Source organism: Equus caballus, chromosome 30 (assembly GCF_041296265.1).
Source record: "Equus caballus isolate H_3958 breed thoroughbred chromosome 30, TB-T2T, whole genome shotgun sequence".
Classification (NCBI taxonomy): domain Eukaryota; kingdom Metazoa; phylum Chordata; class Mammalia; order Perissodactyla; family Equidae; genus Equus; species Equus caballus.
The window spans coordinates 34,338,107-34,360,613 of record NC_091713.1 but is presented as its reverse complement, the minus strand read 5'-3'; the positions used below and the strand labels follow the sequence as shown (position 1 = coordinate 34,360,613).

Sequence of the window (22,507 nt, the reverse complement as noted above, 5' to 3'; positions counted from 1 at the left end):
TTTCTGAGTCTAAATTGGACCCCAACAAAAATAAGCAATGGAGTTTTTATTCAAGGACGTTGACTGGTGACTTAGAGGAAGCAGGGGCAGGGGAGCAGCAGCTGTGGACTATCCTGAATGGATTTGTTGTTGTTAATGTTGTGATTATTACACATTATCATATTTTTTTAAAAAGAAGGAAAATCGAGAAGGAACACAAACATCTCTCAGGCACCCACAGAAGTCTCTTCTGAATTATCTCCTCCTCCCCCTTTTTTTATTTTTGCTCAGGAAGATTTGCCCTGAGCTAACATCTGTGCCAGTCTTCCTCTATTTTGTATGTGGGTTGCCGCCACAGTGTGGCTAACGAGTGGTGTAGGTCTGTGCCCAGGATCCAAACCTGCAAACCCAGGCCACCAAAGCGGAGCATGCTGAACCCAACCACCAGACCACAGAACCAGTCCCATCCTCCCTCTTTTTTTAAAACAGATCTAAAGTTATCGATTAGTTTCAAATCCATATATAATCCAATTTACTCCCCAAATTGCAATGTTTGCAATAGTTATTTCAGACAATATCTATAAATGAAATATCTGAGTTTGATTTTTAAAATAATACATAGGTCTAAGCTATTAAACTTAAAAAGAGAAAGCAAGCATCTTGACATTTGCCAGTTTAGGAGACATGTGCCAAATAATGTTACAGCACAGCAAAGATGAGTGTTAAGACATGATCTCCTCTTTAGAGTTCTCTATTATACCATCTAAATACAAAGGCTACTACTTTCCTGAAAAGGATGTATGAAAAAAAAATTTGTATGAGAATCCAGGAAGGAAGGAGGGAACGGGGGAAACCAAAGCCAGATGAAATCCACCTCTGTGACTTTCCAGCCCACGTTAGGATGAAGCCAGTGTCTCCTCTTCTGAGTTCTCATCAGCAGCAGCCCCTGCTGTGGGTATGGGGGTGGGGTTCGTCCTTCTGTTATTTCTGCCGCTACTCCTCCTGGCATAGGGAGCGTTTTCATAGACGTCATTTACTTCTCACAATCCCTATTCTCTGAACACGGGTTTATCCTCCAAAGGCCAGTAGGACTGAGAGAGTCAACAAGAGAACCCTCTTGCCCTCTTTGGTAGAGAGACCGAAGTCCCCACAGACCGAAATGCCTGCTTCTCCTGGGCATTAAAGTAGCAGAGTTCTGAAGGGTTTGTCTAACTTCTCAGACTTTCCAAGAGCGTGAGGATAAAGTCCCCCCTGGAACCTGGGGGTGGAACCTGGGGCGGGGTAATGAGAAACGAGTCCACGGAAGTGAGAAATTCATTCAAAGTCTACTTTTTCTTTTAAAGGACAAGGAGCAGTTTTTATTCTCCACGTCAGTGTACAACACATTTTTCCCAAAAATATCTTCAACTGTAACTGAAGCTCCAGGAGGATGGTTTCAATCATTAGACTTGAGAGGCGCAGCCCCGAGTGGACACGGACTGCGACCATCTGACCCTCCGTATCGAATGGCAGCATCTCAGAATCCAAAGGGATGTGACAGAGCATCTATTTCACCCCCCTTCAATTTCATATAGTCATTCCAACCACAAAGACTAACAGACTTTAGAAATCATTGGCAGGGGGCGGAAATGGTTATAAACGCTGTGTGAGAATTCAGGAAAACTTCATATTAAATATTTTCTTTTATTCTAAAAGCACTTGTAATTCAAATATGTCAATTCTAGCATTAAAAAAAAAAGATGTGGCAGGAAGGCTTTTTCCCCAGAAATTTTTGCTTGTTTTCTCTTGGACCTTTCCATCCCAGACCCAGGAGTCATTCTGGGTAGGAGGAGAGTCAGGAGGGTCCAGCACGGCCCAGCCACCGCAGGGACGTCTGGTCAGACTATGCAGTGGAAACGGAAGGAAGGACCCGGAAGCTGAGCATGGCCTGCCTGCGAGGCCGTGCACGCAGCGTTACAGAGGTGCTACAGTCATTTGCTGCCGGCCCAAAAATAACACCTTCCAGAGTAACGAGTTTCCACAGCGGGGATTTCGGCAAGTTCCTCAGTGATTGACAGGGCATTGCTGCAGTGACAGAGGCGCCAAACCAGCCCTCTCCGGTCCTCCTTGTGAACAAAGACTGGGTCACATTTTTTCATGTTCCTGACGACACCTACAACAGCACTGAAGCTTTAATACGATGATTGATGCCTGTGAACATTTAGGTCCTAAGCCAGTGTAACTAATGTGGAACTCTGGCGCTGCTGAGGCCACGTCTGAGTTATTTCTGGTTTGGAAACAGATGTGGCTGAAGTACCTCTGACTTTTTAGGTACAGCCAAAAAGAGTCAGCAGACTGGACGCCCTGAGATGAATGACTGCAATAAACTATCCTCAGAAGTGAAATTTTAGCTTGGTGCTAAATCCAAACTACCGTGTTCTTGGTGATCGCCATACAGTTTATTAAAAGCCTCTGCTCCGCAAAGGGCTCCCCGAGTCTGACGGCTCTGAACCAGAGAGTGTGTCTCAAATCTCTCTCAGTATATGGGACGTTCTGAAATACAGCTTGACTGTGACCTTCGAGTGTCTCTTGCTTACGGTCACCGTGTGGGAAGACACGTCTCCCACGCATTACGCTTCCTCATCACTTACACTTCTCCGGTGCAGACACCCCGAGTGTCTCTCAAGGTCACCTTTATTTTCCCAATAGACTATCAACATGGTGAGGTTCCAGAGAGAGAAGAAAATAGGAGCAGAAAAGCAACTTTAAAAATCAAGTAAGGACAACAGGAGAGAGGGGAAAATACTTTTTTAGCTATAGCCAATTCCTTAGAATATTAATAATGGAGTCTATGAAAAGAACTGAATCACTTAAGTTTCGTCATCTTAAGCAGGGATCAGCAAACTTTTTCTTTGGGCCAGGTGGTAAACAAATTTAAGCTTCACAGGTCACACAATCTCTATTGCAACTACTCAACTCTGCAACAGCAAACCAGCCATATGCAATATATAGAGCAAGAGGGGTGGATGTGTTCCAATAAAACTTTATTTACAAAAACAGTTATGGCCACATTTGGCCTAGAGGACATAGTTTGCCAACCCTTGATCAGAAGTAACGTTTGTCACATTTTGGCCCAGTGAAATTCTGGGACCTGAGAAACATTTTATAGGCCCTGTTATCTGAACTCTCTCTACTGACCTTGGAGCTTGCCCATTTCCACTATATACTCCTGGTTTTTCAAATGGGATTAATAAAATGAGTCAATAAGATAAAACAGAATATAGACCTATTAAATTTATACTAAAATAAGGCTGAAATGTTTTGTGGCTATCCTAACTATTTTATAAATTTAGAACGACCTATGGAATAAATTCTAGCAGGACTCCTTAATTTACATTTCTTTTTTTTTTTTTTTTTTGAGGAAGATTAGCCCTGAGCTAACATCTACTGCCAATCCTCCTTTTTTTGCTGAAGAAGACCGGCCCTGAGCTAACATCCGTACCCATCTTCCTCCACTTCATACGTGGGATGCCTGCCACAGCATGGCTTGCCAAGTGGTGCCATGTCCGCACCCAGGATCCAAACTGGCGAACCCCAGGCCACCAAAGCAGAACATGCGCACTTAACCACTGCGCCACGGGGCCGGCCCCTTAATTTACATTTCTGTTATTCTCTCCTCACCATACTCAAATACCAGCCTCTCCCCCTACAAAGTCCACAAATTAATGACATCACGTACAATAAAACATACACATACTGTACATCACATACCACAAGAATCACTATTTAATATTCTATGGCTCTCAAGATCTCAGCATGAATAAATACAAAACGTGGGGAAGGCACCCAGTAAGTCTTATACCACAAATGACCCAAAAAACCCAAGAGAAAGCAGTTACTAACAGGAGAAAAAGCAAAGCAGAGATTTTGGCAGACTCATGGCACTGGGGAGACGAAAGTGGAGGACAGAAAGCGCCAGGCATCCACTCAAGATCCCTGAAGACAGGCCAGCCTCCACCTGATCAAGGTGAAGGTGATAAGCCCACCAGAAAACAATGAATCCCCTCTGGAGATGGTGACACCATTCAGAGCCCCTCCAAGTTCTCATACACAGTATCTAGTATGCAATAAAAAATCCCCAGGCTAGCCAAGAAATCAGACATGTGATGTAAAAAGCGGGGGAGGGAAGGAGGACTATAAAAATAGTCCCATAGGTCCAGCCTTGGTAGCCTAGTGGTTAAGTTCAGCGCACTCACCTTCGGCAGCCCAGGTTCGGTTCCCAGGCGCCGACCTACACCACCAGCCTCTCAGTGGCCATGCTGTCGCAGGGGCTCACATACAAGAAGAAGATCAGCAGCGGACGTTAGCTCAGGGCAAACCTTCCTCAGGAAAAAAAACCAAAACAGTCCCAGAGAAGAACCAGATTTTCGAATCATCAGAAACAAACTCGAAAATAATTATGATTAAGAAGGTGCATAAATTAGTTGAAAATGAGAATTTTATCAGGAAACTGAAACTATAAAAAGAAACAAACGGACTGCCCACGGAGTGATAGAAGTCCTAATTTAACGCTGGCTCTAATGAGAGAGGGGCTCAAGTCTCTCGAGTGTTCTCTGACAGAACAGCGAGGGAACACAGGACTAGCAGGGCAAACGGGCAGGGGATGCAAAACGACAACAAAGGAATGATCAAAAAGGCAGGAAAAGAGGCAAAAAAGGAACAAAGAACAGTTGAAACAAGAGAAAATTAACAAGATGACAGGTTTAAATTCAAATATATTAGTAATGACATTAAATGTAAATGAATGGAAAACTTCGACGATAAGACAAAAATTATCAGACCAGACTTTTAAAACTTCTAAATTGCTTGTAAGTCACGTCTTACATAGTAGGACACAAAAAGACTTTTTAAAAGAATGAACGATACTGTGTGAACACGGGCCGAAAGAAGGCTGGTGTAAATATACTTACATTAGACAAAGCTTTTAAGACAAAAAGCATTAGTAAAAACAGGAGGAATACTTCATAAAAACAAAAGTTACAATTTAACAAGACACAGCAATCCTTCATTCGAATAACTCAGCCTGAATCTGTAAAGTAAAAACGGACAGAACTAAAAGGAAAAAAGGACAATTCCACAATCAAGAGTTGGAAGTTGCAAAACCTCTCTCTCGGCAGCAAAGAGAACAAGCAGACTAAACAACCCAGTACATATAAAAAGGCATTAAACCACACAGTTAACTAATTAATAGCATTAAGCACATATATGGAAAAGAAGGAAGTCTGCACATCAGCATCTACACCTTGGCAGAGGATGCCGTGGTGCACCCTCCACGTGGCACCTTGGGACTGGGCACTCAGTCCCCAAGCTGCAGGGAACGACAACTGCTGAGGGCTCCACCCGCGTCCCTCTCCAGGCAGCTGCATCCAATGACTGGTCAATGTGAGGGTACGAAGGTCCAGACCCCTTCCACCAACCTAGGAGAAGCCTGAAGAGCTATTCCAGCTCCTGCATGTTCCCAGGGGATCGGCTGAAGCCTTTGTTGCAACTACAATGCGATTCAAGCCGCTCCTTCTGCCCAGCCCTGCTTCCCTCCCAGGTGTTGTTCCCAAATGCATTATACACAAAAGAAAAAAAAAAGGCCATGCATGCCGATCTCCATCTCAGAGTCTGTTTCCTGGAGAATTCAGCCAAGGACAGTTGCTAAGGAATGGTCCAGAAAGCAGACTCTGAGATGGGATTCTGCAGCTGGATCACAGGTGGCAGGTGAGTATGGCCAGCATCTCCCATGAGTAGTAGCCCGAATGTCAAAACTTCTACTAGGCACGAAGTGGGATGTGGTACCAGTTGATGGAGACTTATCAGCAGGTGAAATAATCTCAGGCCCCTGAGAGGTGACAAGAAGCAGTAATTACAGGGACGATGGAATCCGCTGCTGCTGGGGCTGTCAATGAACTGGGGGTGGGGGTGGGGGGTGGGGGGAGGCGGGGATGAAAAACTGAGACTGACTGAAGTCACATGTGAAAAGTAAGAAGGCTTCTTTCACCTTCCGCAGTCAGAGAGCAGAACAGGCTGAGGACTGAGCCCAGGAGCTAACAATCGGGGCAGCAGACCACCAACGGAAACTGGAACAGTCAACGCTGTCAAGACCGCTAATCCAGGTCAGGATCCTGACTGGGAAGAACCAGGACTCTGAGACTTCAGGCAGGGACGTTTGGGTCAACAGGCTTGAAAACCTTGAAACTCCAGATCACCTAAAACCTTGTGGGCCGACCCTCCCTCGCCCGAAAACAATACAGAAGCTTCTACCTGTAGGACACGCGAGGCCCATCAGGATCCACTCCCACCTCCCCTCGCAGCCGCCAGACCAGTAACCAGGATCAAGGGAAGGAGTAAGGCCAGGAATGGGGCACAAGGACGGCTTCCACAGTCCGGGTAACACTCGAGTATATCCTTACCTGGGCAGTGGTCACGTGGGTGTGTTCACTTATTTTTGTACACTTGAATAGACTATACTGTTCTTCTCTGTTGCACTTCAATATAAAGGCTTTTTTTTAAAAAAAAGCAATTATATTTAATTTACATTTTCAAAGGAAAGTGCTTTATTAAGAAACTTACACAGATCTTTATAGTAATAGCGCTCTGTAATACTGGTATTCATATATTTCTATCTCTGTCGCTGTAACTACATAGTAAGGCAGATACCACATGGATTAAAAATTATCCTTTTAGAAATGTTAATTGAAAAAAAATGAAATGAATATATGTTAAGTAACAGAATTACAAATATAATCAAATTGTAGAAATTTCTATTTATGCTTGCATAATAAATCAAGATACTTAATCACTGAGTAGATTGAAACAAGAGTAGAGACTATTCATAGGTTCCTAAGTGCCAGGCACTGGGCTAGATGCCTTACAGACATTACTCACGTAATTCTCGTAATTGTCTTCATGTATTAATTCTCAACAAATGTGTCTGTCAGGCATGGTTCTAGATGCTAGGGATTCAGTAGTACCCAAAAAGCCCAGGTCTCTCCCCTCTGGTTCTGTTACCGTGCCCAAGAGGAAACAGGCTAACGCAGGAAGCCCACGGCACCCATGGCCACTGAGGCAGACACCATAGACTGATCAAGCCCATGTGCACTCCCAACTCTGCCTGGCCTGCCTCAACCACAGATGAAAAACTGTGTGCAGGTGTTTGTACGTCTACAAAACTAACTGTAAAATATGAAAGAAAGAGGAGCCAAAAATAGCCAAGAAATTTTTGAGAAACACCTCCAAGGTAAAGGGTCTTTCCCAAAGAGATACCAAGACTTATTGAAAGTGCAGCCAAAGCAGAAAAAAACAAGACCAACAGAACAGAAAAAGAGCCCAAAAACAGAACTACTCGGGGCTGGCCTGGTGGCATAGCAGTTAAGTTTGCGTGCTCTGCTTCGGTGGCCCAGGGTTCACTGGTTCGGATCCCGGGCGCAGACCCACACACTGCTTGTCAAGCTATGCTGTGGCAGGTGTCCCACATAAAAAAAGCAGAAGAACATGGGCATGGATGTCGGCTCAGGGCCAGTCTTCCTCAGCAAAAAAGAGGAGGATTGGTGGAAGATGTTAGCTCAGGGATAATCTTCCTCAAAAGAAAAAACCCAGAGAACTACTCATGTATGAAAACCTTACATATGATAGAAGAGGCATCAAGGACAAGTGGCAGACATACAGACTATTCAATAAGCAGTACCAGGACACCTGGTTACCACCTTAAATAAATATAAACATACATACATGCGTATACACATTAATAAGGGATTACCACTATAAAAAATTGAGGGGGCCAGCACTGCAGCTGAGTGCTTAAGTTCACATGCCACTTTGGTGGCCTGGGGTTCACCAGTTTGGATCCTGGGCGCAGACCTACACAAGCTCATCAAGTCATGGTGTGGTAGCATCCCACATGGCAGAACCAGAATGACCTGCAACTAGGGTATCGAACTATATACTGGGGGGCTTTGCGGAGGGAAAAAAAAAGAGGAAGATTGGCAACAGATGTTAGCTCAGGGCCAATCTCTTCAAAAAAAAAAACTGACAAACTCAACTATGTCTGTCCATCCAGAGAGACAACTGAAAAGGTGCAAAGTCATACACCAGGAAAAAAATACTCGTAATACATACAACCAACTCAGAATTAGTATCTAGGATTTGTAAAGAATTCAGTAAACAAAAGACAACCCAATTTTTTAAAAATTGGCAAAAGACATGAACAGACAATTTTCTGAAGAACATCTGAAAAAATAATCTCAGTACAAATCAGGGATATACAACTAAACTAACAATAGGATACCATTTCATACCCATCAAACAGGCTAAAAACTTTAAATTCAGGCAAGATAAAACCACGGTATGGAGCAACTGGAACTCTCATACACTGCAAGTGAGAATATTTGGAGGGCAATGTACCTATGTCCCCGCAATTCCCCTCCTGGGTATATACTCTAAAGAAACTCACACGTGCACAAAAGACAGGCACAACAATGCTCAGGGCAGCATCGTTTATGACAGCGACATGCTGGAAAGAGCATTTCACGTCGCCCAGGCCCCCAGAGGTACCAACGGCCTACAGGACCACTTCATTTGTTGGTCTCCCAGTTTGAGGGTCCCTAATCCACTGAGTTAAAATAAAGATGATCTGTAAACTTAAATGTTGGTCTCTGTTACTACCTGTTTTAAAACACTTTGAAAATATAAAAATGATACTACAAGTTACAGCAAAGGAAATAACAGCAGAGGGACCAAACAAAATACTACATAAAATTTATCAGTACCCCTTTACTATTAATGTAATAGAAAACATGGCAAAATCCTTCTACTGATTTAGAACAGTCAAGATTCTAACAAATTCCACTTGTTGGAAATAAAACATAATAAAAGTTACCATCCTTTTCTTCTTGAGCCAATCTCCTAATAAATGGTGGAAATAAATGGTGGAAAACAAAACACAATATTTCTAAGAAAAAATACTAATACTATAATTCCAATAATAATTACTCATTTAGAAAAACTATCTTCCATTCCAAAAACCATATGCAATCCATACAACAGCATACTCTTAATAAATATTTTGTTAAAGCTTAGGTCATCTAAAAGCATTAAAGGAAAATAACGGCAAAAAACTCTACCACTCTCCCAGTTTGAGTTGGGTTGCCTGTTTTGTGAGAAAATATTGGGGTATAGATTTAGGAAGACGGAGGCATGCTGAAATTTAGAGGAATGTCAAAAAGTCTGTTTATGTTTGTTGTAACTCGCTGAAAACTGGCAACATGTTCCCGGATGACTACCCTAAAACAGACTACATTGCAGATTTTCACAGAGGATTTTGATGGCAACTCTGATAGTATTGGGCGGAGGGGGGGGAATCCCTGGATATTTTTTTATACATCTTCAGGAAAAGGAAACAATGCTGAAGCATTATTTTCATCGGAACATTTTCATCTTTTCATTTGTTTCAAGTATAACACAATCACTTCGGGAAATAATATGACTAAGAGTATAGGAAAGAATTTTCATGGCACTTGGAATGGTTAATTTATGGGTCAAACCTGACTGGGTCATGGGGTGCCCCGATGTTCGGTCAAACATGATTTCTGAGCGTGTCTGTGAGGGTGATACCAGATGAGATAAGCATTTGAATCAACAGATAGAGTAGAGTAGGTTGACCTCCCAGTGTGCGTGGGCATCATCCAATCCACTGAGGCCGGGACAGAACAAGGTGGAGGAAGGGAGGAGTCACTCTGACGGGCCGCTTGAGCTGGGACACTGGTCTTCTCCTGCCCTTGGACTAGCACTTACACCACTGGCGCTCTTGGTTCTCAGGCCTTTGGACTAAACTGGAATTACACCCCCAGCTTTACTGGGTCTCCAGTTTGCAGATGGCAGATCATGGGACTCTCCAGCCTCCGTAATCACAGCAGCTGCTTCCTTATAATAAATCTCTTTGTATATGTGTGTGGACGGATGGATATAAAGCTAGATATATAGCTAGCTGCATAGGTTAAGGTAACCACATATAGAGAGAGGGGGTGGGTGGGGGGGTGGGGGGGTGGGTGTGGGTGTGTGTGTGTGTGTGTGTGTGTATCCTATTGGTTCTGTTTCTCTGGAGAACCCTAACACAGTGTTGTATTCTTAAATTAATATATTTGTTTATACAGCAATACAAATCAAATAATTAACACAAAATAATGATCCCCCTGATTTTTTTTTTAATCACTGGAACCTAAAGTTAAGTTTAACTTTTAAATCAGTTAGTACATAAATCCATTATTCATTCTAACAACTTCTTAAAATCGATTAAATGCTGTTTGAGTAGTTAGCTTCTACAATTTTTAATAGTTTATCATCTGAGCTTAGTGGCTATTCTGAGTATAGTACTGAAAATAACACAGCCCCACAAGGAATGAATAAAATAACTTTAAGCTGTCGGTCCCTAAAGAATAAATATTTTGAAAACATATTTTGAAACATAAAATTAGCCTTCATCTTAAGAGCCCGTAACACTAACCTGAGTGTTTCAGGAGGCCTGTAAGTGGGTCATGAGATATTTGTTCCCAGACTGAAAATCTGTATACAAATTGCTCCCTGGAAAGAATTTTCAACCAGAAGTTATAAAAACTAAAAGAAAGATTAATAATGGAAAGTCTGACCTCACACCAGCCCGCCTGCTAGGATATTCTCCTCAGGAGGATCCTACAACTGCTCGTCGCACTCAGAGCTAGAACGAATCCTTCGTTCTTTCAACCTGAAAGATGCAAATAGTAACTTTTTCTCTCAACTGTCATTTAAATGTAACTAATCAAGTTATAAGATGTTTGTTCATACAATCGGGGACTAACTACGTCATAACCAGAAATAACAGAATTTTAAATGTCTATTTCAAATGACAATCTTTTTCACTCTCTCTTCCTGTATGACACTGAAACCAGTAAAATCTTAAGTCAGAGTTATATCCAAAATATGTAATAAGCCACATATGAACTGGACTAAATTTTAACAGATACATTTCCCAAGCAAATTGCAAACTTGGGATTTTGAAGGAAGCCTCAAGAGAGTAATAAATTTACTGAAATACCATTGGCATACAAATATTATCCATAACTGACAAATCATTATTTTCTACTCATTTAGCATACTTGGTTCAGGGCAGTAAAAACAAAACATGGGAGTCAACAGACATGGGTCCAAGGTCTGGTTCCTCCACTTACACATATATATAACCCACCACATGTCACTTAACCTCTCTGACCATCAGTTTTCTTCTTTTGCAAAATGGAGATGATCACACTTTCCTGACCTACTTCACACAGTAGTCAGGATGACTCAATGACATAAATTACAAAAGTACTTTATTAACTCTGAAAGCAGAACTCAAATGTAACATATTACTCTACTATTACACGTATGTTATTTGAAAAACACCTATACCTATAATATTTTAGGTTAGGTATTTCGTATTAATAACAACAATGTCAGGAATGCCATGTGCCATGGGCCCCAAGTGTCCCTGTATGGCCTCAGTGAGTGCACCAACTACAGGGTCTAACCTCCTCAGACCATGAGCCCTCTCTACAGCTAGTGATCAGAGCAACCACAGTGTAACTTCAGTACAAGGGCTTCCTCCCTGGGTGAGGGGGACAGGGTTGCCACAGGCTACAAAAGGTGCTGAGCCCTCAGCCCGGGGTCCTCAGCTGCAGCCCCATTCACTGCCTGCACCGCCGCCATCCGGGCACCCCATCGCACGGAGCGACCGTGGGCAGCAGAACCAGCAGCACCATGCTGATGTTCCTGCTGTCTCCTGCGCCTTCCATTCCAGCTCGCTCTGATCACCAAGTCTCACTGTCTACATCCGTCCCCTATGAAGTTGTGGCAGGCCAACCTGCTTGCCCACTCAGTCATTCCCTTTGGAATCTTGTTACTCCTTGCATTCTCTATGAGGTTCAGGTTCTTCCCTAAAGAAATTGGTTCGGCAAGCAGTGTGCTGAGAGCTGAGATAGACAACGACTTTTTGGAACCCCTCCAAAAGGGCCCAGCCGGAAGGCGATGTGACTATGGCTGTTAAGACGGGATTTCCCTAAGAAGACATGCATGGGATCAGCACCAAAGAAATTTTGCTCAGAAAGTGAACTATGGAAGCCCCAAAGCAAGCAGTCGGCTGAAACCAGGGCAGTCTGGCTGAAACTGGAAGTGCCTCGACGGAACCAGATTCCTCCATGGAAATCCATCCCCCACTCCTGGAGGAACCATGAAGCCGAGTGGCAACCTTCAGTACCTCTGCTCTCTAACCCTGTGCCCTCCAACCCCGACTTGTCAGCCTTTAAAGAGAAGGGGGACAGGAGATGGGGCCAAGGTCTCTGCATCGCCAGGGAGACCGCAGGAAGAAAGGGAGGGCGGGGCATACAAACTTTTATGGCTCTTTTGGATACTGATGTTCAAGCGGCTACCTTGCCAGCTTCTCTTGAAGGGCAAAGGCCACACATTCAATTGGTTGAGTTTGAAAATAGAATAAAAGAAACAGAAGTTACTGTAGCCACCCAGGTGGAACCTTCTGAGCCCCAATGTGCTGCTCCAATGCTGCTCCCACTGCTGAATGCACACCTGCCACTGACGTCTGACATATCTGTACTGTGAACGCTCGTTAAATCCAGTGGGTATTTCCTCAATTTGGAAGATCTGCTCGTAGGAAGGGGAAGTAGGAAAAGTGCATCACAGACCACCTAGTGAGGCAGTTCCCACCCATGTTACAGAATAAAAACAATACAGAATTCCAGGAGAAAAAATCACAACCTTGACTAAAGACTTAAAGGCGGCAAGAACATTGAGAGATGCAGTATTTCGATAAATTCGCCCCGCATGGCCCGCAAAAAAGATTAACAGGAGCTGGAAGCCTACAGTGGATTCTCACCAACTGAATTCAGTTGTTGCCCCTGTGCTCTGGCTGTTCCAGACACTATGACTGGGACTGACTCAAGTGCAGAAACCGATGACAACTGACATGCCTTCTTGGCCACTGCTAAAGCCTCTTTCTCAATCCCTTTGGTACCAGAACATCAAGACCACTTTACTCTCACCTGGCCGCAGGTTCCAAGACAGGATGACTGAGCAGCCATGGGGGTACTCGAATTCTCTCGCTGTTTGCACCAATGCAATGTGGAACAAGCCCTTCTCCCTTCGGGAATGACTTGGTTCCACTGTATCGATGAAACCATGCTGACTTACAGGCTCAAACAAAGAACAGGCAGCAGTAACTCTGGAATAGAACCTGACTGACATGAAAGCCCAGGGGTGGCGCATCAATTTTGATAAGACCCAGGGACCAGCCATTTCTAAGTCAAATTCTTGGGAGCAACGCAGGCTACCCTGAGACAGTAAATGAAAAACCCCTCACCCTCCAGCCCCCAGCTACCGAAAAGGAGGCCCGGGACTTAGTTGAACTGTCTGGAGACCACGTGTGCCTCCTGCAGGCTAGCCCACCCAGGGGTCACACAGAGTCTGGTTCCAGAGAGCAGTGCAAGTTCTGTTCCCTGGCAGTGGAGTTCCTGCCCTAGAGCAAACGGTCAGGAACCTCTCCTCAACTTTAGTCAGCACGGTCAGTGAGACTGTGCAAGCTCCAAAGACCGGTAAGTCAGTCTAAACTCCTTTGCACAAGCCATAGTGGATAACATTCGAGCCTTAAACCACATCCTGGCTGGGCAGGACATACATGAATTAATACCACTGGACAGGTGGGGCAAGCCATACATCCCGTAAGAAAGGAAGTCAACTCATTATCTGAGGTAAGATCTCCTGGTACTCTCCGGGCCTTTATTCAATTGGCTGAATCCAGAATCCTGGGGTACCCGGTTGAGACGAATAGAGCAGGCTGGCCTCATCCTGTTGACAATCATCCTTATAGAGCATTGTATGAGATAATTTGAATGGATCTAGTCTCAGTGCCTGACAGCACATCTAATCCAAATTGCTGATGGTGTGGCATAAAAATGTAAAACTGTGACTTCAGCCAAGAATGTATATGGCCAAAGGGTGGGCTGTTAGGAGAGGCTGTCCGTCACGGGCTCTATGCGTCTCTGTACATCCTCACCAAGTGCACCAAACTGCATGTGCACCCACCATCCTCCGTCCCTGAGCCATTTCTGTAGCTGGTCAGGGAGGTCAAGGCAGCCACAGTGTGACTGCAGGGAGACTGTGCTCCCTGCCTGCTCCCCAGGGAGGGGGACAGGCTTGCTTACTGCTTGCCTCAAAAGGTGCTGAGCCTCTAGCCCTGGACTCCTCAGCCATGACCCAACTCAACGCAAGCAGAGCCATCATGCAGGCCCATCTTATCTCACAGTGGGACTCGCAGGCAGGAGAACCAGCACCACAATGCTGATGCTCCTGCTCTCTGCTGTGCTGGAATCAACTGCCTGCTCCCATCACGCGTCTCACTGTCTGTTCTCAGCACCTGGGGAGCTGTGGCAAAACGTGCCTGCTTTGAAATCTCCTTTAGAGTCTCAGTACTCCTTGCCGGCCTGCAGGATAGCTGGCAAATAACAATCCTGAAAAAAAAACACCACCTGTTATTTCCACAGTATCCTGGCATTTCAAGCCTTTAAAGGAAACTGTATAAGAGGAAGTTTAACAAATCAGAATATTTACTTTGAGGCATTTAATATTCTACTTCACCAAACATCACAAACAAACATCACAAACATCACCTGAATTCATTACTCACCAGAAAATTAAGCAGAAAGTTTCAACAGCTACAGAAACAATTTCAAATACTTCCTTTCACAAGTTAAAAATAATTTCCACTAATCATCTGGCTGTTCTAAACATATCTGCCACAAGTTTAAATGAAATGGCCATTAAAAAGGTGATCTGGTAACAAACCTTCCAGCCCGTTAAGGAATCGCGCGTAAGTTCTCTCTCCCCTGCCCCGCACAGCTCTTTGGGATTCGGTCATCTTCCAGGGCCAGGATTCTGGGTACAGTTTTAACAAAGAAAATGATTGATAGATTTTCATTTTCACTTTCAATATTTCCGTATGTACCCACTGGTACAGCCTCAGGAAATTGAAACAGAAATGACAACTTATCTGGAAGATGATCAGAAACCAATCACCGAATGAGTCCTTTCTTTCAATAAAACCCAGACTTACATATTTACATAAAATGTTTTATTGCAAACTCTACCGAAACAAATAACAAGACTATCTTTCCTCTCCCTCTGGTCCCTGTCATCTACTGTTATTCCCTCACCAATGTGTAGTTAAGACTTAAGCATCTATCATACAATGTGCAGAAAAACAACTGCACGTCAGACTACGTGAAGAAGGTATCTGTTTCCTTCCAGATTCAACAATTCACAGCTTTCTAAGGCTGTTTCCCCAGGTGACACTTCACAGTTAGCAGGAATGTGCTGAGCTCAGTTTGTAAGAATACAAGAAAACACACACACACAGAAATTAACTTATCTCCAGTGTGTGCTCACCGGTATGCTCTGTACTTGGTACAACACTCTCATTAGTGTAAGAAAAATTTCAGAATAATAGTTTCTAACACTTAAATCAGTTTGGGCATAATTAAGGAAAGGAAAAAGCATGTTTTAAAAACAAAGAAAAAAACGTCTTTGAGATATGCTCCTGTTCTATCTACAGCATCAAACCTACTCCCACAGGTCAGTAGACGTCAAAGCGGTAAACAATTACAAAAACGGTTTCCATATCCGTTAGACCTCGGACAGGGGAGGGCAGAGCAACGTTTTCCAAGAAAGGAAACACAGAAATCCGCCACGATGTTAACATCTTGAAGAAAGCCTGATGAGCACGGCAGAGCAAAACCATATATGCTAAATACCAAGGTCAGCTGTGAGAAAGACAATTTACCCGTCATCTCAGCATGTTTAATGCACAGATAGCCACACAGTTAGGACACACAAAAATAAAACAACTGAAGCGGATCTGGAGGAAGGAGCCGGTCACTTTATTTTCAGGTTAGCTTAAATCCACGACAGGAGGCAAGTCAGTAATAGTCACGTGCTGCATAACGATGTTTCTGTCAACGACAGACTACATGCGACAGTGGTCCCATAAGATGAGTTCCATATAGCCTGTGTGTGTAGTGGGCTACACCATCCAGGTTTGTGTAAGGACACTCTGTGATGTTTATACAGCAACGAAATTGTCTAACAACGCATTTCTCAGAATGTATCCCCGTCGTTAAGCAACATACGACTGTGTGATTATAGACCAAACCTTCTAATGTAATGTCTTTTTCAATTTTTGGAAATTCACATACCACACCACCTTTTTCTTCTATTATCTTCAGAGTTTCACTCAATTTCATTGACACTGATCTCTTCACTGACAGAATAAGCTAGACACATTTAATTCAACCCATTTGAGTATTTTTATGGTCACGTCCTTGCCACATTAACATTCTTTACTAAGGGCCTATGACATACCAGGCGCTATACTAAGCCCTGGGCACGCAACCTGCACAAAGCTGACGTGGACTCTGCGCTCACAGAGCACGCGACCCAGTTAGAAGGAGTGACTTGGAGGGGCACTAACAAGTGTGATATGCTTGACAAATGAAAAATGCAAGGTGACAAGGGAGCATATAACAGAGTTTGGGGAGAAGACGAGGTGTCAAGGCATTCTTCCCACTGAAGAAGGGATTTTGAGCTGAGGGCTTAAAGGATGAGTAGGAGTTCATCTGGTAAAGGAATAAGAGAAGGGAAGAAATGGGCCAGAAAAGGCATTCCAGGCAGCTCTGCCTCCAGATGGGAGGAATCCTGTCTGTTCCTCACACTCAACGTATACTTCTAGAAAGGTCATATTTCATGGATGCTCAGAGGAGGCTGGCTGGCAACTTTCAATATGTCAAAACATGGTATTTCTTAAATTTCTAATGTTTTTATATTAGACCACTATACGTTAAGAAATGAAATTCTTAATTCTATAAATCAGAACAAGACCTTAATAGATCTCTCAAGGAAGATCTACTGAGGCACATTTTGAATTGGCAGAATTCATTTCCTCCCTCGCAGGGGAGTTTGAAGTGAGTTATTTACACCTTATGTAGTTTCACAAAACTGGACCACACACAAAAGGAGGCGATCACTGATAAGACCTGTTAAAAACAAAACTATCTGCCAGAAAACCTGGCTTACCTCAACTGATGGACACAATTCCCATTGATGAAAGACCAAAGTTCAAGTACAGAATCACTAAGCAAAAAGCTTCTCTTCTGAGAAAAGAAAAAATACAGAATGTGGGCAGTGCCTGCTAAGTAAAAGAAATCTCAGAGAGGGAGAGTGGACACCTAAAATAATGCACCCAGTGTCTCCATCAGCATGCTTGTTGGTATTTTGGAAAGAGACCAGGGAAGACACTGTTTTTAATACGCATTTTCCTAGTACCTTTCAAAAACGTCTTGTCACTGGATGTTCCCAGACCCACCAGTAATGTTCTATTTTAGCTTAGAATATTTTGTCATTTCATTAATGAAAGGAAGGATAACCCTGTTGTTGTTACTGTTGCCATCACTGTTACACTGTGTGTATATATGTTTTAAAGTTGGTAAAGCTGCTTTAAACACAATCCAAATTTCATTTAAGAATCCTTATTAAGTCAACCATTAGTCAGAAATCTTCTAGATTTTTGAATGATCTAGAAAAATAATGAAAAACATAATAAATAATGAATATATCAGCAACTGAACTATTTAAAATGGAAAATATATTCCGCATTTTCCAACAACAGCCACGTAAAATTTGTCTCTCGGTCAGAACAGGTCGACAGGAAGTCAAGTCCATCAGTTGAAGAAATAAAGTTCAGAACTGTATAGTGCTTTTTAATCTACTCTTCCAAAAGACGGCACTGAGTTATAACGTCATAAACTAATGATTATCAAGAATTCTCATGCCTAATTGGAATACTATGTACTTTATTCACAATGTATTTATTTACAATGTTTGTACCACTTGTGAAAACTGCCCAGCGAATAAAGTCAAGGCCTTGCAGACTGCTAGAGTGCCTAGTATACTGTGAAGAATCAATGAGTATTAAGCAGCAATATTAATACATTTTTTAAAAACTAAAATCTGGCATGTGCATATCTCATTATAAAACCATTTTAAAGAAAGCTACTGTTGCGGCCGGCCCGGTGGCACAGTGGTTCCACTTTGGTGGCCCGGGGTTCGCCAGTTCAGATCCCAGGTGCAGACATGGCAGCGCTTAGCAAGCCATGCTTGTGGCAGGCGTCCCACATACAAAGTAGAGGAAGATGGGCACAGATGTTAGCTCAGGGCCAGTCTTCCTCAGCAAAAAGAGGAGGATTGGCAGCAGATGTTAGCTCAGGGCTAATCTTCCTCAAGGGAAAAAAAAAAAGAAAAGAAAGCTATTGTTAATTACACATTCAAACTGTTAAATGGTCCAGGCACCATCAATACACACAAGGTTCGAGGAAGTCCAGGGGAGGCCCCTGCACTCACAGATCTCCACTTGTGATGTCCTTTAGAAAAAATGGAACACAGGAAAGAAAAACCTTTTTTACATCTTCTTCACATGAACTTTGAGCCACTTTAGAGTTCCCAATGATATGAGACCATTACAAACGCCTCCTAGAGTCACACACATGTCTGTCTCCTCATCACTGGGCCTCCAATGCTGAAAAAACAACAGGTGCCCAGTAGACACTCGAATATTTGATGAATGAATGACAACACCTACCTACTCCTGCTGTCTTAGCGAACTTAGAAACAGTGGTTGAAATTGACTCTAACATTAATTTAGAGTTTAAAAAAAAAAAAGCAGGTGGGATTTGAACCTTTGCTCCATGAACTGACCACCACGCAAGTCTGCGATGACATTAACTACCAATGTTAATTTACTCAAGTTGGTAGTATTTCAGAGCATAATGTTTAGATGGCTAGCATTCACAATAATCAATTCACTGCAATTAAATTAATCATCCTAGAATACCTTCCACTACAGCATTCTTTTGTTTAAAAATTTCTCATTGTTCTCCACCATCTTTAGAATAAAGTCCAAATTCCTTAGCCTGGAATCATTATCAGAGAAATGTACTGAATACCTTCTTCGAAGCAGGCAGGGACTAAGGATAAAGAGAGGAACAACAAATGGACCTTTCCATTAAGGAGCTCACAGCCTGGTGAAGAACTATTCAGAAGCATCTGCCAGACACACAGCCAAGGGAAGACGCAAGAAAAGTCTCCAAGTTTCAGGCTATTGGGTGCAACCTCCAAAGACTGGTTCCCAGACGGGGAGTCAGAGAGTTGGTTTTTCATTTTACAAACACCACTTTGGAAGCTATAAAGAGAATGAATCAGAGCCTCATGTCCCACTGTTTCTGCCAAACTAGCGCCTTCTTGAGCTTTAGAAATCCTGATTTCACCCACCGCAATGGCTTCCGCTCACAGCCCAGCACAAAGCCCTACGCTCCCATGGGACCTTCATGGAGCCCGTTCAAACCAGAGAGACCTCCCCACCCAGTGATGGCCCTGTGCAGTCCTACACCAGGCTATACTCCCGAGGCTCCAAGGGCCTTCCTTGTATTATTAACCACACTGTCAGTCAGGATTATGAAGTCCTTGACAACAAAGACTGTAGCAGATTCCTCTTAATCTCCCATTATGTCTGGCACAGCTCTTTTTCCACAATACACTTCACAAGGTACAATAAATAACTGTTGATTATAAATTGGATTATATTTTATTGAAACATTAAAGCATGTGAAAGTCCATAAACAGATAGTTAGCCTGGAACAAAGAGCAAAGAGTTTAAAAGTAACAGTTTCTAAAATCTTGAAAAAGAAGGAATATTTCCAAAATATAACCCTAAAATCCCTGCACTGTTTTTTTCTAGATTACTTAATTACTTGTAATACATATAGAATCAAAGCCACGGGCCTGGCAGCAAGAATACCAACCAGAAAAACCAGCCTCATCTTAATTCACGATCATAATCCTGGGCTGTAGGACGAAAGCAGCACACACAAACCTCTCACACACCCACTTATTCACCGCCATTCTCTCTTTCTTTCCAGTTCAAAGTCTAACAGATTAAAACAACCTTGTCCACTTAGAAAGAGAAGCCAAACAAACCTACTTATTATTTCATATATTATTTAAACAAAAGAGAAAAATCCAGAATGGTGAAACTACTATTATGTATGTCCAAGAACACGCCAGCCAGCCCTGGAGGCCTAGCAGTTAAGACCCGGCGCTCTCAGCATCACGGCCTGGGTTCGTGTCCCGGTCAAGGAACCACACCACCCGTCTGTCAACTGTCACACTGTGGCAGCTGCATGTGGCCGTGATACTGAAAGCGATGCCACTGGGATTTCAAATACCAGCAGGGTCACCCACGGTGGACAGGTTTCAGCGGAGCTTCCAGACTAAGGCAGACTAGGAAGAAAGGCCTGGCCACCCATCTCTGAAAAATTGGCCATGAAAACCCTAAGAAGAGCGGCGGAGCACTGTCTGATGGAGTGCCTGAAGGGGAGAGGATGGCACAGAAAGCCCAGGCAGCGCTCCACGCTGTTGGACACAGGGTCCTAGGAGTCGGAATCCAGTCAACGGCACTAACAACAAAAAACACCTCCCCAACTGAAAACTGACCATCAGACTACGCACATCTCTAATTCTTCTGGGATTTACAGATTTGCAGTAAAAAATGTGCATTATAGGGGCTGGCCCCGTGGCCGAGTGGTTAAGTCTGTGCGCTCCGCTGCAGGCGGCCCAGTGTTTCGTTGGTTCGAATCCTGGGCACAGACATGGCACTGCTCATCAAACCACGCTGAGGCAGCGTCCCACATGCTACAACTAGAAGGACCCACAACGAAGAATATACAACTATGTACTGGGGGGCTTTGGGGAGAAAAAGGAAAAAATAAAAAAATAAAATCTTTAAAAAAAAAAAAAATGTGCATTATAGTCAACTATTTAGAAGTTGATTATTCTGACAACCTTCTACTGACTTCTCCCTGTTGCCTATCTTTTGATTATTTCACTTTGTTTCCATCAAAAAGAAGTAAAGCTGAAGAACACCCACCCACATTGTTTGTTAATACGTCAAACCTATAAAGCATTTTAAAATTACATGTTTTATCATTTGTTTGTATTAAAACATAAAACCTGGTACCTAACAAATGCAATTATTTCATTAATTGACAAAGTTTTATGAGGTCTCCAATTCAAACATTTACCCTTTGACGTACCATTTTTAAGGAAGTGATTTGCTTTATGCTGTTAAACGATAAAATATATTTTAAACTCAATTTGCGGATTAGTCTAACATCTAGGTGGAATTTTTCAAATAATCATTTTTTCTGTTCTGGCACTGAACAAAACTTAGGAGTCATACAATTCTACAAGTTTAGAACTTTATTTTTGTTGTTTACTTCTTCGGTAACTTTATCGAGGAGATTTTTACAAACACAAATAAGCACTGGGATATGATACTGAGGATACAAGTCTTAACCCATTTTCACAAAGAACTTTCTTTGTAACATCGGTAACACACGCCTCAGTCACCTCAAATACGAAACGAATGTATTAGATTACATGATCTCCAAAGTCCTTTCCAGTCTTAAAAGTCCACACAATTCTAACTTCTTCTGAAATAAATAAATAAGCCATATTGTCGAAATTAAGAGTTTACTCACTTTTTTTTTTCTTGGTGAGGGAGACTGGCCCTGGGCTAACACCTGTGCCAATTTTTCTCTATTTTGGACGTGGGGTGCCAACACAGCATGGCTTGGTGAGTGGTGTGTAGGTCAGCACCCGGGATCCCAACCCATGAACCCCGGGCCACTGAAGCAGAGCATGTGAACTTAACCACTATGCCACCAGGCCAGGCCCCAGAGTTTACTGACATTTTGATTCAAGTGGAGCAGCTCCAAACACGGGACTCCAGGGTGCTCTAGATTAGTTACCTCCCCAGAGCAGGGCCCCACTGATGGTGTATGATTAACTCCTAAGAGATCTCAATAAAAATCTTCATGGAAGAGAGCACTATTGGAAAAGTCAGGTTAAATGAATCTGAAGTCTAAAACACCAAGAAGGAAAAAGTTTTGATTTGCTTAGAATAGCTTAGCATATGGCTGACATCATGAAAAAACTAAGTTAATGCTTCTGGATTTGTTGTTGTTTTCTGAACTATTTAAAGACGATGCGATGCCCTAAGATTCCAATATATAATTATTTATCTTGTCAGAGTACCATGGGAACTATCACATGTTCAAAGTTAATGGGAGAACTCTATAAAATAGGTGACATTTTCAATTTCATAACTTATCCCCTTTTACCCATTTCCATATAGATACTTCTCTTACATTAAAAAAGAAGTCAATCATTCTATGAATGCATACTTAGAGCAACATTTCATGAAGTATTTTATACAGTATTTCCTATTATAAATCAACATTGAAAAACATGCGAGCTATAAGCCCATTACTTATTCACACTTCTATTTTTAGTAAATGACTATGTGAACATAATTTATTTA

The 22,507-nt window shown here is 42.7% G+C and overlaps 1 protein-coding gene across 8 annotated transcripts in view; it reads right to left on the bottom strand.

Moving 5' to 3' along the window:
• The window catches only part of NEK7 (NIMA related kinase 7), a 160,936-nt gene that overhangs the window by 108,691 nt on the left and 29,738 nt on the right, over positions 1 to 22,507 (bottom strand). Inside the window, exon 2 of one of the 8 annotated variants that reach the window (XM_023632459.2) lies at positions 10,647 to 10,741. The exons of 6 other annotated variants lie outside the window; for them this stretch is intronic. The gene's annotated coding sequence lies outside the window, so the exon portion shown is untranslated. Of the gene's footprint in view, positions 1 to 10,646; positions 10,742 to 14,865; positions 14,959 to 22,507 lie in introns of those variants that run through there. One more of the 8 variants, XM_070255988.1, reaches the window with a different exon arrangement.